The sequence below is a fragment of the Chlamydotis macqueenii genome, chromosome 4 (genome assembly GCF_036417535.1).
Source record: "Chlamydotis macqueenii isolate bChlMac1 chromosome 4, bChlMac1.mat, whole genome shotgun sequence".
Classification (NCBI taxonomy): domain Eukaryota; kingdom Metazoa; phylum Chordata; class Aves; order Otidiformes; family Otididae; genus Chlamydotis; species Chlamydotis macqueenii.
This window is the reverse complement of record NC_141559.1, coordinates 13,159,830-13,165,829: the sequence shown is the minus strand read 5'-3', so window position 1 is coordinate 13,165,829 and position 6,000 is coordinate 13,159,830. Positions and strand designations below refer to the sequence as shown.

Below are 6,000 nucleotides of genomic sequence, written 5' to 3'. Positions count from 1 at the left end.
AATAGGCTACATTCAATTAAAAAATAAAGTGCCTTGCGTTCAGAGCAAACTCCTGTTACAGTGCCCACTTCAGTTCTTGTTATTCCCTTTCCCCCTCCCTTGGCCCAAGCTAATGGAAGATTGTAGAGAAGTGTGTCCGCCCTGTCATCCTCTTCTGAGACAAGATGCCTTCATTTAAGCTGCCGAATTCGCTCAGAGTAGTAATTTTGTTCCAGCGTGAAAGTGGAAGGCAAGGAGGTTGTGCCACACTTGAGTTTTTACTGTCCTTTCTAGATTGCTCCTTTTTGCAGCCAGAATGTGAAATGCATTTGGCTGAGGAGAGTTATGATTAGATCTGAGCTCATCAGCAGCTCTGAACATTTATTTCAAGGACTGAGACTCCTTAGATGCCAGACTCGACACACCATCTAGTGGCTGGTGGCATTCTGAGTCATTAGATTTTCATCGCTAATTTTACACTGACAGCCCCAACGCCTTGCCTGTGAATTTCCCTCTCAATACTATCAACAGCCACCCCAGTTTCTGTTTTGTTAGCCCTAAGACAGGCAGGACCACCTTCGCGGGGATGTTCTGGAAGACAGCTGGCCCCTGAAAGAAGGGACTTGAAGTAAATACCTTCTGAGAGTCAACACCTGCTAACGCTTTCCGTTGGAGGGGAATCCAGCTTCTGAAAGCCCTTCGCTGGCGAGGGCTGGGCAGTGTTTAAATATTGTCCCAGATGTGGATGATGAGTAAAGATTTTGCTCACGGGTCTGGGTACAGAAAGTAAAGTGCTCTTTACTTAGAGAGTAGAGTACACTTTACTTAAAAGAATGCACAGTTGTTCCAGGGGTCAAAATAAGGTCCTAAGTGCGGTTAATGAAGCTTCTCATTTGCTTAAGGTTTCTTGGTGGTACTCAGTGTTTGCCTGCTTCTCTTGCAGCGGCTTGCTTTAGCTTGAGCTAGTAAAAGCGTGTGTGGGAGTTTTAACTGTCCTTTTTCAACTTCCCTGTTACTCTGATCAGGAGACTTCTTGACCAGCCTTAACAAATCCCTAAGAAATCAGTGATCTGGCACAAGCCGACTTCACCCATCCCACCCACTCTGCCTTTCTGCAGTAAAGCTGTCCTTCCAGAGCAGGAGTTTTGGGGGAAGGTGGCTTCCCATCGAGAGGACAGCAGTCACCGCCTCTGTTCTGCATTTGGTGGCCAGATGCCACCGCCCCTCCGAATTGTGGTAAGACAGAGATGGAAAGGTCAGTTAATTTATATGGGCAGACATGTGTGAACTTCATCGTTTCAACCAGAATTCCAAAGCTGTGTAGAGATTGCTTAAATCTCTAAATTGTGTACAGTTTGTCAAAACTGATTTTTTTCATGGGAATGTATTTCCAGTGACTAAAATTTTCACAGGAGAGTGTTCTGTGATTCAAAATGTCATGTCTGGTCAGACCCAGCGCAAGAAAGTAAGAATAGGTGATGGCTAAAATTCATCAGATCTGGAAAATCTAGTTTCAGTTTTCAGTCCCATCACAGAGACTTGACGCAGGGTCTCACACACTGGGTGAATGTCCCAGTGACAGAGCAGCTGGCTCCCTCTGTCTCCTCATGGAAACACTCTGTTCCACACAGTCTGCCACCTGGACCAGAGCTCCCAAGATCCCATTCCGTGGAACCGCAAGCAGCACACGCACCATTTCAAATCCAGTTGAGGCTGATACCTGTCACACAGTGATCAACAGTAAGTTGCTTAAAGTATATCACAACACTACGGAGTTCTCTTTTTGAATTATTGTTATTTTGCAATGCCTACATAAGAGCAGCTTACACATACGCTTAATAGCTTGAAGGGTTTTTAGATCAATCCATGCAGCTCTTACACAGAAATTCTCACTATGGTTAAGTCAGAAGCGCACCGAACTAGGTGACTCTTGCTTTTTAAGCATCAAAAAAAAATTAACTTGTATGACCTTGAGCTCAATAAACAGTGAAAGTTATCAGTACTTGTTAAAATTGTATTCCAGCTTTCTTTGTAGGGAACATCCACTCTAGTATTTGAATGGGATTTGTGCATCTTTTGTTATGGCTTCTCCCTGTGAAGGGTCCTTATTTTTGATCAACAGGTGTACAGGAGTTATTCTGAAGTAAAAAAAAAAAAAAAAAAAAAAATCATCACTAAAGCCTTGTCTTTTAATTCTACAGCAAGGTGAAGTGTCCAAAATGCTATCCTGTAACTGATGCCCCAGCAGCTCTGATCCACAGTAACTGAGGTATTCTCTCTTCACTGTGTTTTTCTGCCTCAGGATATTTCATGCCACTTGGTTGCCCTGGGGTGAAGTACATGGCCCTTTTCCAGCAGAGAATGCCAGTCCTGAACAAAATGTGCCAGGTTACGATGTTTTCCCGTATATAATAATATAAGCTGGAATAGCACTTTCCAAAATTCTGAGAGATATTTTCAGTCCTACTGGAAAGAGGCCATGGCAGGGTGGATGCAGCTACCTGGTTAGCCCTGCAGCAGGTGGAACCCTGGAAATCCCCACAAACCAAAGTCCTCCTCACTCTGGCAAATACAGGGCCAAAGAAAGATGGAGGTACAGCATTTCTTTGCAAATTATCTATAAAGAGAAGGAGGATCATACAATTCCTTGGAAGTCCTCCGCCGTGAAACAGTAGGATACAAGGCCTCTTAATTAGGGATGGGTTAAAAAATTATGGCTGACGCAGTAACTCCTATGCAGGGCAATCTCAGGAGAATTTTGGGGACTTAAGTCACCTCTATGTGAGCTACTGGAGTGTAGTACTGGAAATTCCATCACTTCTGATATCTCTGTAGGGTTAAAGGTGTTGGTTAGAACATTACGTTTCATCCATCAACAGACTGCTTCTGGATGTCCCTTTCTAATATATTTGGAGACTAGCAAATCTAGTTGAATTTATTTATAGTAACAGAATAGACTAAAAATACTTCTTGCTACATAAGCATTTGAAAAATCTTTTGGTTTTCTTCTTTTGCAAGGACAAGTGCTTTTAATATGCTATTCTGATGTGTTCAGTGAATGAATGTACAAAAGCCTACATTCACAGTTATTTTTATTTAGCAGATGTAGAAGTTTCTAAGGAAGGGGATTCTGCAAATAGTTGCAAGTCTCAGGACTTGCTCAGCATTTCAAGAATAGTTATTTCCGTCTTCCCTTAAAGACCTATTTTAACTTGTCAGTCTCATGAAAATGCAAACTGTGCAATATCTAAAAATTATGTCTACTGGGTTTTAAATTAAGGAAAAAAAATTTAGGAAAAAAGTGTAAGTCTGTCTCCTGTTTCTTGTTATTTTCTGAAGGGATCGAACAGTTTCGAGGTGTGTCCTTTTGATCCTGGTAGTTTAATGACAGGCAGTTTAAAAATGCTTTTAATGTTTCTGCAGAGATACCGTACCTCTGACTTTTGAATTCCTCTGGGGGCTTTGTCCTTTCGTGCAAGGCCTGGTGTCCTTCATTTTTGCAGGAAAAGTCCTGTGGTTTTACAAGAAAAAGTTCTGCTATTACAAGACTTGACTCTGCAAGTCTAAGAAGAGTTTAACCTCTCATTAACATGTTCCTTTATGGTAAAATAGACGGCAGAAATATTGCCACAACAAAGGGCAGGTTTTAGGAGACAGGATTTAAGGACCTTGTATATCAGGTTCTTAAAGCAGACTGAAAAAGCGAGTATTAACATATGCCGTTGAAATGACAAAGCCAAATGTCTCATCTGTCTTTGCACGGAAATAAAATTTTGACACAGCTGCTTTTACTGCCAGAATGTGACTTTCTCATTCACTTCCGTGCCCTTAATCTTGTCAAAACTATAAAATTAAAAGCTTTAAGGAAGATAAAAGAATTTGTCTTGTGCTTGGATTTTATTCTCATTGTGGACCTGATGAGAAACAAGGGCTTTAATGTTCAGATCAGTGTCTGTTTCAGGTTGTCTGGATGATAATAACAGGCCTTGTCCACTGGACGTAACATTATAGTCATTTTTTCTGACAGAAACCTTACATCCCCTACTGTGAGAATCCCCTGCCAAACATGGGCAGAGAAAAACTGGACCTTTAGTGCTAAAGGCAGCATCTGCAGCCCTGTGTGTGATAGTTCGGTAGGAGCACCCGCTTGACATCCGTGCTTGTAGGAACTGGAATGGCTGCAGGATTGTGTCTTCAGTGCTTCAAACACTGCCTGGCCGTTTGGGTCTGTACAGACACCTAATGTGCAGCTCCTGGATGACAGTGACTGAAATCACAAGCCATTTGGCCTATCTATGTAGTTGAGGTGAGTCATTTCTGTGTCAAGAGCTTATCGCTGAAACACAGGCCCTCCGCACGTCCCAAACCTGTACCACCGCTGCCTGTGCATTCCCGCTCCAGTGCTGGGCATGCCCTCTGCCTCCTTGGGCTGACTCACCCAAGGGGGATTAGAAAACCTCACGGGGTGCGTCTTGACAGCAGAGATGCACACAGCACCAGCGGACAGCAAAGCTATTCTGAAGCATTTTGATCTTGCAAGTGTATATTAAAGCAAAAGCCGTGTCCCCGCTTTCTCTCTCCCTGCAATTGTACGCACTGTGCTCCAGGGCTTTCTGCATGTCCCAAAGCAGCACTGCCGAAGGGTTCAGCAAATGTCACAAAGCTTCTATATTTACCTGCCTGCACCATGGCCTTCAATAAATCGTTCCTGGGCAGCAAATGAAACCAATTGTACTGTGCTCTGCCAATGATTTGCCCACGGGTAAAAGCTCCAGATTTAGGACCTTGAGGCCCATGACTTTGACATGAGGATGTATTGTGCTTTTTTTTTTTTTTGTTTTGGCAACAGGTTTTTCTTCAAATAGTATGATGTCAGAGTGGGGTTTTGTTACTTATTTCTGCAAGAATACGCTTTCCTCCTCCTTTTCCCAGTGTCTCATTTGCTATCGAGGGCATAGTCCTACTCCCGTTTTAATGAAAACATTAAATAAAAAATTCCCATTTATGAATCAAACTTGGAACTGTTTCCACTTCAGTTGCTTTTGGTAAATCCCACTTACATCAGCAACATCAGTTTTGTTTTCAGCAAGAATAAGATTGGAGATTCCAATAATATCAGCATTACCTTTATAAATAGCAAACCTTCCTCTACTGTCCTCCTGTTCCCCAAAACCTTGCAATTAGCCTTGGTCGTTGGTTTCTGTGCAGAGGCTGAAAAGACCCAACAGGCTGTGATGAATACCTTGGTTCTTTACCAGTTCCATGGTTCCACAGCTGTGCTGAAATACCGCTCCAAGGACCTCTCTCCTCCGAAAGAACATCAGTCTTCATGGTGCTAGCCACACAAATCTGCTTTTTAAGAGGGCTGCGTATGAAAGGATGTTACAAAGCAAATGCTATGATGTATTTGTGCTATTTTAAAAACTATGATCTCACAAGGAAGAGTAACTTATATATAGAAAAAGAAAAAAAAAAAAAAAACCAAACCAGAATGAAATGGAGGGAGCCCATGCATCTGATCGTATTGTTAACATAGGAATGAAGCAAAAGCTGTATTTTCCCAGTGGTTTGCTAAGACCTCCCTTCTGCTATCAGATTTTTAAGTTTCTTACTCAGCTCAGAGTTCCTACTTGTATTTATTCCAGTGGCACCTGTCTTCCTTTTGCCCTTTCTTCAAATTTAGCAACAGCCTGTGCCTCCAGACATAAGACTCACAGCCCTGCACTCAGATTGCTTTGCTTCTTTGGTTTTAACCTAGCTGCGGCGCAAGGATTTTGCTTCATGCCCTTCTTTTTCAGGGTTTTATGTAAGGGTAAATTTAGGCCACCATACATTATTCATGTAGTATGCATGCAATTTTTGTACCTGTCAATAATTTATAAAAGGCAGGATGGCTTCACTCTTAGCTGTCATTTTCAATGCAACCAAGCCTGAAGATTTGGTATGCTCTGAAGTTGTTCATTCACATTTTTCTCTGAAAATCAGTGTTTCGCATCCTGTTATGCTTTCTGCTAGTGGAGA

At 42.2% G+C, this 6,000-nt stretch overlaps 1 long non-coding RNA gene across 1 annotated transcript; it reads right to left on the bottom strand.

Moving 5' to 3' along the window:
- Positions 1–1,332: 1,332 nt before the first annotated feature.
- On the bottom strand, positions 1,333–5,346 carry LOC147600845 (uncharacterized). The gene is made up of 3 exons (XR_015258529.1): positions 5,222–5,346; positions 1,983–2,117; positions 1,333–1,699 (listed from the first exon to the last, which is right to left on the bottom strand). It is a non-coding gene; the product is annotated as an uncharacterized LOC147600845 (long non-coding RNA).
- Between the last annotated feature and the right edge of the window lie 654 nt (positions 5,347–6,000).